This window comes from Talpa occidentalis, unplaced genomic scaffold (genome assembly GCF_014898055.3).
Source record: "Talpa occidentalis isolate TD23 unplaced genomic scaffold, MPIMG_talOcc4v2.1 talOcc4.6, whole genome shotgun sequence".
NCBI classification, from domain to species: Eukaryota; Metazoa; Chordata; class Mammalia; order Eulipotyphla; family Talpidae; genus Talpa; species Talpa occidentalis.
Window position 1 is genome coordinate 37,034,353 of NW_023604972.1, and position 11,271 is coordinate 37,045,623.

The window sequence follows — 11,271 nt, forward strand, 5'->3', positions numbered from 1 at the left end:
GAAACTGCAACTGTAGCATTTCAGATCTTTCTGTCCCAGAACAGTAACCCTAAAATAAAGTCTTTAAATATGATTGCTAGATTTGTATTATTCTCACTAGTTCCCTTTTGTTTTGCATACCTTCTTGCAGTAAATAATATTAATGTAATTCAGTTTTTCCTATATACTGTCATTTAACTTGTCCATTATCAAAGAATCATAGTTTAAGTCAATGTCCAGCAGGGAAACCAAGAGAATTCAAAGTAATCCAATTAAGAGCTTATGAAAGGAATTGAAGTACAAATATGCCTAGAAATGCTAAAAGTATCCAGTAGATAGTGAGGCAAGTCAGAGGTTAGCAAACACAGGAAGCAGCTACCACTATGAGGCAGGAATAGACAAAGGGAAGAGACAGGGTGGTCTGTGTGCAGGATCTGTGCACACTTAGCCCAAGCACAGTGAATCCCTGGGAGCTGAGATGCCACACATGCAGGAAAGAAGCAGCACTGATATGCTTTTCACCTAACTGCGCACTCCAGTTTCTTGTTGGTGACTCTTCATGGCAGCTTTGTCCATTTACAAGGAAGATAGGAAAACCTAATTTGAAGGCATAATTCCATAATAGAGCTGAAGAAGTGGATCTGAGAGCAAATAGAAAAATGTCCAGCAGAATAGAAAATTCTAGGACTCTTTATTAACTATGTGGCAGATTAATTTAACAGTCAACAGCATTACTTTACATTTTCAGAAAACTATTTAAAGCAAATCAGACCATAAAAACACAATGTGATTGTATTGTCATTTTGAAGCAAAAATTAATCTTATTACAGGGACTTAAAGAACAAAGATGAGTATATTAAAAGACAAATTTAAGACAGGCTTTGTGATTTAATTAATCAATATTAATAAAACATACAAAAACAATACCACACACATACCACACTTTCATAATTGTGTCAAGATACTGCTGTTTTGTAGAACTTTTGAGAACAAAAATTATATTTTACAAAAATATAATTTGCATTTGCTGCATGAAGGACTTTGTATTTCCCTAAATTGTACAGTGATTTTTTTTTTTTTAACCCAGAAGGAATCACTACATAATGGGAGGTAGTTTTGACTATTTATTACTGTATATAACTATGGGACTCTTTAAATGAGAGTAGCTCCAACATTGGTAATCATATTGTTCCTCAATGTGAACATTTAGAGACTCCAAAGAAGTGACAGTGATATGAGTGGCTATGTGTGAATATAGGAAAATCATTCATCACTAGCAAAAACAGTAGATTCTTTTTTTTGTTACTGAAGTAGTATTTGAAATATGTATTTTCCTTTTGCCTTTGTCTTCAGTTTCCCAATTTGGAGTTCCTGCATTTTCATTTTTTGACCAAAATATTTGTCATTTTCCTAATAGGTCATTGTGAGGTATTTGTTACAAAGAAACAGTCACTTGCTACCATTAGCATATTCAGAAGTAAAACTGGCATTTTTATTCCTAGGGTTTAATTTCTAAAAACATTTAATAGGACATTTTAGGGCAAGAACATTTAGAATACCTATTCAAGTGAGAGGAAAAAAATTCAAGAATGAGAAAGTTAACCAGGGGGCCTCCCTGGAGGCACAAGTGGTTAAGACCAGCACCATGTGCAGTCCGCAGACTTTGCAGCAAGAGTTCGATTCCCCAGCTGGCTAGGGAGCAACACACATGGTGCAGCAGACCTCTCCTGTCTCGCCTGTTGCTCCCCTCAGCGGTGTACTTCAGTTGCTTGGTCTGTTCCCCACTTTGTCTCTGGTGAAACTTCTCACCCCTTCCAACCCCTGCACCTCTGGCCTGTACCCCAGCTCTTGTATGTATAAATAAATAAATATTAAGGAAAAAAGAAAGCTAACTAGGTATACACACTTATTCAGCAGCCCTTAAAATTCTCTAAACAGCTAAGGCCATGATTTTTGCTATGTGTACATAACTACATACAGAAACTGATCTTGTATTAAAATAGACTTGAAAAAAAATAGACTTATTTAATATGAATTGAGCAAACATCATTTAAAATGGTGCACATATTTCATGTATTTATACAATTCTGAGATTATTGATTCCCTCATTTTCTTTAAAATGTTTCCAGATCATGATACAGTTTTTTTAATGTACACTTTATTTGATTAATACTAAAAGAATAAACAGCAAATGAACTTAAGAATATGAAAATGGAATTTAAACTTAAAACTGAAAGTAAGTAAAAAATGTATATAAATAGATATATTGTAACTATATATTTGTCTATATTATATATTATTTGGTGTTACCGTATAGAATAACAGCTAAATAAAATAATCATCCTCTTATTCTTTAAACATAGATTATTAAAAATTGGTATGAGGCCAGGTTACTGAATATTTCACAAACAATTTCTTCTAAGAGTTATGTTTCATATTTACTAGAAAAGAGAACCATTTTACCTATTTTATATTTTCCTAGATTTCCATGGTGAACTCTATTTGAGATATGTTTGTTGTAAATATGTTTGGTTTTTCTGTAGTAATAACTCCATAAGTCTCTTATACATGGTATGTTTTTTAATTCTTATTTTAATGCTTGGGTGTACATTTTATTACAATTTATTTAAGAGTTATTTAATTATTACTGAAATTATTAAATTAAATTTTTGATGACATAGTGTAGAAGCAATATTTATATAAGGCACAAAAGCAATGTCCCTAAGATTGTTAATACTGAACATATCATAAGTAGTATTCATAATATTAATTAATCCTTTAATAACATTCTCTTCAGTACCTAACACTTAATAATATGTGTTTCATCCATTATTATAATTGTTTGAACATTATAGTATATTAATAATGATATTCTATCCTCTCATGAAATAAGTAATTTTTTAATATTTTTAAAATGTGTATTGAAATTAATAAAGAACAGAAAACTGTATACTCAGGTCAATAATAATAAAGATTAAAAAAAACAACTATATAGTTTCTCTTTTAATAGAAATTACAGTGCTTCCCTTCTCTTCACACTAAAGACTATAATGACACAAATCTATAAAAGGGATATTTTAGTATCACATCTGTCAAAAACAGTGACATAATTTAATTTGTTGCCATTGTTGTCAAATCAGATTTGCATGCTTATCTAAGAGCATATTTCTTCTAAGTTGTATGACTTCAATCTAATCTATAACCCACCTCCTCTTTCAAACACCTTTAAACTGAGTTCTCCGAAATATTTCTATAAGTTGACAATGGTTACCACTTGCATTTTACTTTGAGAGTAAATATAACTGTGGATGAAGAAGAACCTGACATAATCTGACTCATCAAACTTGCTTTGGTTCCAATAGCACAACAGGAGGCTATTGGAAATGGCCCCACCCCATCCCTGTGCAGAATAATTAAACTGAGATTGGTTTGAATTCTTTTATAATTATCCCTCTCACCATGCAGTTGGGCTTGAGAAGTTAATTACAACCATTTTCATGCCTATAATGCAGAAATGATCTCTCTGTTACATACAGATTTGACAAGTCTTTAGGAGGATGTTAGATGATGGTGCTTGGCTATATATATCTCCTCCTCTTGACAGTAACTGAATGTCTATGAAGCAAGTGAATGTTTTAGAAAGTATTTCAATAATTTCTACATGAACACAGAGGAGGAACAGATGAAACTTTTCAAAGACTAGAGTTTCACAGCAAAGATGCTTAACATAAGCCTAGAAGTCATTGCAAATTGTCAGTGTTGTTAGTGAATGTATAGCAATTTGCTGTTTTGAAATAGCTATATTTGGTCTACTTCAAAATGCAGGAAATTTTATTTTAACAACTTTCTTCATCCTGTAAAATTTCATTAAAATGTACTGTAAGAACATCTAGTTTAAGAAGTGATCTCAAAATCCCCAAAATTCTCTGACATTTCTATTACAACTATATAGATGACAAATGGCTAAATAGGACTTACAAATATAAAGCTGCATTGTTTTCAGGATTGAAAAAAATAAGAATTTTAATATATTTTTCCTTAAAAGGACTGCCACTTAATAATATGTTTAAAATGCATTATGTTTGAACAATGATTTTGGATATTGACAATTGTTTTTATTTAGCATACTGCATTTCTATGTAAGAACTTATACAATTTATATAAATTGGAAATCAAGCCAAATGGATAAATTGAAACTATTGCTTAGCAATTTATATAGTTTAAAATGATAATATCACTACTGTAAGGTTAGCCATTTTTGAAAGTTCTCTTCCAAACCTCTAGAAATTTCATTTCCATTATCATACCCCCACGACTATGCAGACTTTTTGTAGTGTTTTTGCTTTACTCACTTTATTCCACTTAAGCTTTGGGAAGTCTACTTAATTTACAATTTTTAAATATATCAGAATTCTCCTCATATATGAATGGCACATCAGCATGTTGCTCATGGGGAAAATTCAGCTATCTACCAGCATCCAGGAAAGAAAATTTCAGCGTTTCAATTTTTTTTTTTTTTTTTTTGTCCAGACCTATGGTTAATTAAAGTGCTCATGATGCAAATTTAATTTTGTCATAAGTGAATATAAGCAAGTGGGCAATCACTACTCAAAATATAATATTCACATATTTTTGAGGATTGTATTTAGGCCACACATTAACTCTATTTTAGACAATCAATATAACTCCATTTCATTCAAAATCACTTTTCTGAATACCTGAATAATATCTCAGAGTCACAAAGATCTTTTAAGTATACCACATTTAAAACAAAACAAAACTGTGATGATCAGCTCTTGCAGTCATTTTGAATCCAGCTCCATGACTGTAGAACTTGGAAAGACCGCCAGCAACCTGGCCAACATCTCCACCACATGGGAGGACATGAACCAGAACAGCAACAAAGAGGAATTTGCAGAGGGCCAAAGATCAATGTGAGCAGGAATCAGTAGGATGGCGGCCTGCCCAATTAAAACCAATCTAGTAGGCCTCCCTGGTGGCTCAGACGGTTAAGCGCCGCACTGTGAAACTGTCCATAGCTTCTGCAGAGCTGGTTCCATCCCTGCTGGCTGGCGAGAATCCCACATGGCGAAGGACACCTCTCCAGTCTCACCTGCTGCTCCCCTCAGCAGTGTATTTCAGTCAGTCTGCCTGTTCTGTTCCCCGTTCTGTCTCTGGTGAATCCTCTCACCCTCCCACGCATCTGGCCTGCAACCCCAGTTCTTGAATAAAAATAAATAAATTATTAAAAAACAACCTAGTCACTGAAGACTGAAAATATTTGGATTTGTGGTTTTTTGAAGAAGCTGCTTCTCTTGATAAAGTTTTGGAATGCAAAGAACGCAAGCTGGATGGCAAATTGATAGACACCAAAATGGTCAAAGCTTTAAAAAGGAAGGAACCTCCCAAGAAGGTTTATGTGGTGGATTAAACCCAAGTATTAAACCCAAGTAATTTTCAAGAGAAAATTATTACATGTTGCCCAGAGGAAATAGGAACAAGTTAGATTTTCAACCCTCCCTCAACAATGTGTCCCCCGATTCATAATAGAGACCAGGCAAGGGGCCTGGACTGGGGTGTATATCGGGTGGGTTTATTTTGCCTCCTCCATCTATTAAGTCATTGCAAAGAACACAGTCTGTGGTAAGCCTGAGGACACCTTCCCCTAGAAGTTTAAAGATTCAAAACTTTCTTTTTATTTTGAGATATTTTATTTTTTCTTCCAAGCTGGTGGTGCTTTAACAATACAAAACTCCTTAAACAGCTGAAGGCTTTCTGTGAATCATACTCAGGTTCTCTGCATCAAACTAAAGTTGTGCATACAACTGACTTGAAGGCATACCCAAAACTGTCAGATAAATTACTGGGGATCAAAACCCCAAGATTCTTGGAACTTTGGCTTGGAAAAGAATCTGTAGGAGCAATTGCCTGAAATATTTCTGATAGGTTAACAAGGAGATTTATAGCTCCACCACAGATAAAATCTTTACCTTCAATTTCATTGTTGCCCTGAGGTGTTTTCTTACATTGAGCACATTTGTCCAGCTACAGAGGTTGAAAGGAGAAATAGTTGAATTTTCCAACCAAGCAAGCTTCTATAGACATATTTCCTCTAAATTTTTCTTGAAACTTAAACATTCCCTCGATACATTTTCTTTTCCTGAATTTTGTCACAGACACTTCAGAGAGGAATTAGCCGCTTTCTGTACTCTATCTGGAAATTTTCATAGTCATTTTTATAAGTTCATTGGATATATCTTTTAATTTTTCATATTACCATAGGCAACCATATTGCTGAGTATCCCATCCCTTTGTTACATGTGTCAACCTGTCTCAGGGTTAATAATCTTTTCCCTGACTTTAATCCTCGGGGACAGTGTCCATGCTATTTTCAGGCCTTTACCACCTTCTAATCTAGAACAAATATCAAGTATTTTAGATTTGGTAAAATTTTTAAGAGGCGTCATAATTTATTAACATGGCATTAGGTAACAGAAACACCACTTTATCCGATGACATTCATTTGTACCTTTTATTGAGCAGTCAATCACTGCACTAGTTTAAAATACTTGACTATGAACTGAATTTCTGTATAGATGATTTTCTTATTTTCTGAAAAGTTTCTGTTTATGCTATAGTTTTAAATTTTTCAAATAAAAATTAAAAACTTTTTCTACATATAAAACTTTCCCATTACTTACCTCAAAAATTATACTGGTATTTTGATGAGCTGCATTGAATTTCTATCTAAATTGAATGATAGGTTAAATAGCACATTTGAATTATGAAATACATTTGTACTTCCCCTCAAGTACAAGATATGAATTTCTATGTATTTGGACCATTCTTTCATGAGGTGGGATATGTAATCTCTGTATTTCTTCTTTTCTGTAGGGAAACTAAGTGTTTTCCCAAAATGACTTTCTTCTTTTTTTCTTTAAGCACAAATGAATTTTATGCATTTTTACATTTTGCCACATTTTTTTTCTTATTTGATTTATTTATATGCATCTTTTATATTGAATCTTACTTGCATATTTTCAAAATGAAATATTCACACTATAACTAAGTCTAGTGTATCTGTTTGTCATTATAACATTTTTACTCAAAGGAAAAGGGTTTTTCAATATATAAAGTTGAATAAATTGAGATAATATATTAAAATCACATCCAGGATTATAGCAATATTTAATTTAGTACATGGTGTCTGCATTATTTAACTTCTCATCTATAAATTGTTTATCTTCTTATGGAAAAGATGACCCCATACACACAGTTAACAGAAAAATTCTGGTTCCTTTGACTTCCTTGTTTTTCTCTCCTTCCTCCCACCTTCTGTTCTACATATTAGTCTGACCCAATGCAGCAGGTCCTCAGATAATGTCCTTTTATTATAATGTTGAAGAGAAAATAATAATCAAGTCCTGGTCAGGGCCAATGTCCATGTGGAGTTTGTGCCAGGTCTGTGTGAGTTTTCTCCAGATAGTCTGTTTCCTCCCACATCCCCAAAATGTAAACATCATGTCTAACTTGTCCCAGGCTGAGTAAGTGGAGGGGTGTGTGTGTGCTGGAAGGGTATCCTATGCTGAAAGGGTATCCTGTCTATCTAGCACCCTGAGCTGCCAGATCACTTGGGTCACATGTGACTATGAATAAGAATAAGCTTGGGCCTCCCCGGTGGCACAGTGGTTGAGCGCTGGGTTGCGAAGCTGCCCGCGGCCTCTGCGGCGCCGGTTCGATCCCCGGCTGCTCCCAGGAGGAGGGTCCCACATGGTGCGCGGACCTCTCCTGCCGCCCGCTGCTCAGCAGTGTACTTCGGTCCTTCTGCCTGCTCTGCTCCCCGCTCTGGCTCTGGTGAATTCTCTCACCCTTCCGCGCTTCTGACTGTACCCAGTGCATGTATAAATAAATAAATAATTAAAAAAAAAAAAATAAGAATAAGCATGTTGGAAATAAATGAGTAAATACAAATAATTGTTTAATACTAGAAGTATTTTGGGTCTCTTTTTAGATGTTTGATGATGGAACTTAACTCTTGTTTATATCAATTAGCTTATGGTAAAATTAGGTTCATTATATGTGATGTTGCATAAAGTTGTAGGTTTCAAGAACCATTGATAATGTTAAGTGAGGGCTTACTGTATGCAATTTCTGTATGGAGCACACATCATTCATCTCTCACTTTATTACTAATCTGAACAAAGTATGCTTAATTACACTTACTTTGAATAAAAAAATAGTAGTTTCCAATTTAATTTTCCCCTCTCTACAGTACTTATCTTTAAGTCAGAATCTTAATTTTTTTAGTTTAATTCTATAAGAATGTATTCTTATTATGCTTTATTAGGTAGTATGGTTCTTCCTTGACTAAACTATAGTACAAGTTACAACATTTGTTATATCATTTAGTCTTTGTATAATTTATTAAAGTTACTGTTTCCATCATTTATTTTCAGGAATTTTCTTTTAATAATAAAGCATATATGGTCAAAATTTTCCAAAGAAATATTTAGAAATGTCCCAAGTACTTTAGTGAGAATCCTTTTGATTTCTATATAATTCATCATTTTAATTTTCTATCTTCTTTCTTCTAGAGATTATGGGATATTTCTCAATTTTAAGTTATTCACTTGGGTTGCTATATATCCTTCTAGATCCCCTCTTGCTGTGCTCTGGACGATGTTGACCACAAAATAAATTTTTTTTAAAGATTTATTTATTCATGCATACAAGAACTGGGGTACAGGCCAGATGTGCAGAAGGGTGAGAGGATTCATCAGAGAGAGCAGGGAACAGAATAAGCAGACTGACTGAAATACACTGCTAAGGGGAGCAGCAGGTGAGACAGGAGAGGTCTGCCACACCATGTGGGTATCTTCCCAGCAGGCCAGGAATCAAACCCATGCTGCAGAGTCTGTGGACAGCTTCACAGCATTGTGCTCAACTGCCTGTGCCACCAGGAAAATATTTTGGATGTTGATATATGGCCATGAAACCTATACTCAGAGACAGCTCATGTTTGTTTTAAGGTTCAAATGTTATTGTTTTGAATTCTTAATTAAAAATGAGAGGCCACGAGTTTTTGTTTGAGGGGCTTAATACCTCAATTTTAATTAACACTATGCCTACCTGGTCAAATTCCTCTTTCTCTCTGAATTGATTCATCTTATTCTATCTTAGAAGGAAGTGTCAAGTCAGTACATAGTTTCTACTCATTTGGTTGTCACCTTGCAAGAGCATCTATACATCTCTTATTTTCGATATAAAACATTACTGATAACTACTGGCATAGGATAGCAAGGCAACATTTTTTTAATTCTTTATCATTTTTGATTACTTTGTCAAAGCTCACAAAAGCCAAAGACATATTCAATTATTCTGAAGTTATATTCATAATTACATCGTTTCTAAAATCTTATAATTTTACTATTGTTATATAAATGTTGAATCTCTGTTATAACCTGATTTAAAGCCTTGTTAATTATCAATCTACATGTAGTTATAAGTGCATGGGCACAACATAATATTTAGATTATATTTATTTACTAATATAATATTTAGATTATATTTATTTACTATATATCAATTTACCTAGATAATTATGTTGGCTTAAAAGTTGCTTTTATCAGAGCCCTCTGTCTGGTACCACAGAACCATCTAGATCAAGTGAAATGTAATGTTGAAATATGTCATGAACACAACTTTAGTATAAATATAAATTACTGCAATCTCTTTATATTTATTTGTTCTTTCTGACAAAATTTGTGTTTTCTAAAAAATTATGTCACAAAATAACCTAAAATAATTAGAAATATACTCTGGGTGTCCACTATTTGGGGTATTAGCAAACCCTCAAAATAGGAATGAAATATGTTGCAATGAGATCTCAAAATTGCAAGTTACAGAGTAACTAATCTTTGAATTACTTGATAATATCAAGTATAATTATCAAGTAATTTGCAGGAACATGTAATTCCCTTGTAATTATAGAGCTATTACAGATGCCCCACAAAATAGGATGCTGGTACAGCCTTACCAATCTGGAATCATTGCCTTCTTTCAACATTCATTGACCGAGATATTCATGAATGAAACATCTGACTTCTAAGTGAAAAGCTCCAGATGCATTATATACAATAGCCATTCTTTCAATCAAAATATGGTTTATTCTTATCATATGTAAAAAGAGATCCCTCCCACCATTGACTATAAAAACATTCTGAATTGCTATTCTGCATGTGTAATTATTACATGAAAATGGCACAAATACAGAAAAGTGGTTTACAATCTTATATTTAGTCTACCTTTCTGAAATGATCTCTGATTTGTGTACACTCAAAATTCTCTCTTGTCAAAGAATATTTGGAACTGAGAAACCAAGTATATTTGGGTAAAAATCTACAAATAAACTAATATAAATAAAATAAGAGCTTTTAATAGAAATAGTAACAATGTAACAAGAAATAAAATGGAAAATTGTAGTATTTTAAAATTTAAAAGAAAATTAGACATTGATTTTTATATCTCTGCTGCCTATTGGCTGAGTGTGTAGCATATTGGAGTCCTTGGCATTGTATGAAGGGAAGAACCCTAGCTCCTGATTTCACGTGGCCCTGTGCTTCAGTCTTCCTTTAAGCATCTGGACATTTAAACTAAAGGACTGTTTTTTCATGAGTCTGGAAGCCACCAGCACTTTCCAAAACTACTATAATATTCTCATTGCTCTGATTCTCAGTGCTTTTTTCTTTGACCAATAAGGACTTTCTTAATATTTTTGTGATCTCAGCTGTTTATTTCAAAAGTGATTCAGGTATTGAATCTGCCAGATTGCTCCTCTACATTTAAAGGTGCAACATACCAAAACAAGTACATGGATTATGATTTAAAAAAAAAAATTCTCAAGCCCAACTGAACCTATAATCACAAATTAACTACACTTTTTGGAAACCTTACTCAGATATTCATTTTGACACTACCATCAGACAACCAATAAAATTGTCTTTCTTGTTTATTGCCCATAATCAAATTTTATGTCAGAAACTCTGCTTGAATTTTGAAGAACTGTTAATAAACAAAGGCAAAAAAAAAAAAAAGAAACTAAGGAGCAGTGATTTGCTTAGTAATATAGATCAGTAGCACTGCTAATTATATATGGCCTTCTTATTTCCACTCCTTTTTCTTTTTCTTTTTTTTTTTTTTAAATTTATATATTTATACAAGAACCGGGGTATAGGCCAGATGCGTGGGAGTGTGAGAAGATCCACCAGAGAAGAGCAGAGGGGATCCACCAGA

At 33.5% G+C, this 11,271-nt stretch overlaps 1 non-coding gene across 1 annotated transcript; it reads right to left on the reverse strand.

Annotated features, from left to right (window-relative positions):
• Positions 1-5,506: 5,506 nt before the first annotated feature.
• LOC119261519 (small nucleolar RNA SNORA51) lies at positions 5,507-5,639 on the reverse strand. Its single transcript, XR_005129053.1, has one exon. It is a non-coding gene; the product is annotated as a small nucleolar RNA SNORA51 (small nucleolar RNA).
• Between the last annotated feature and the right edge of the window lie 5,632 nt (positions 5,640-11,271).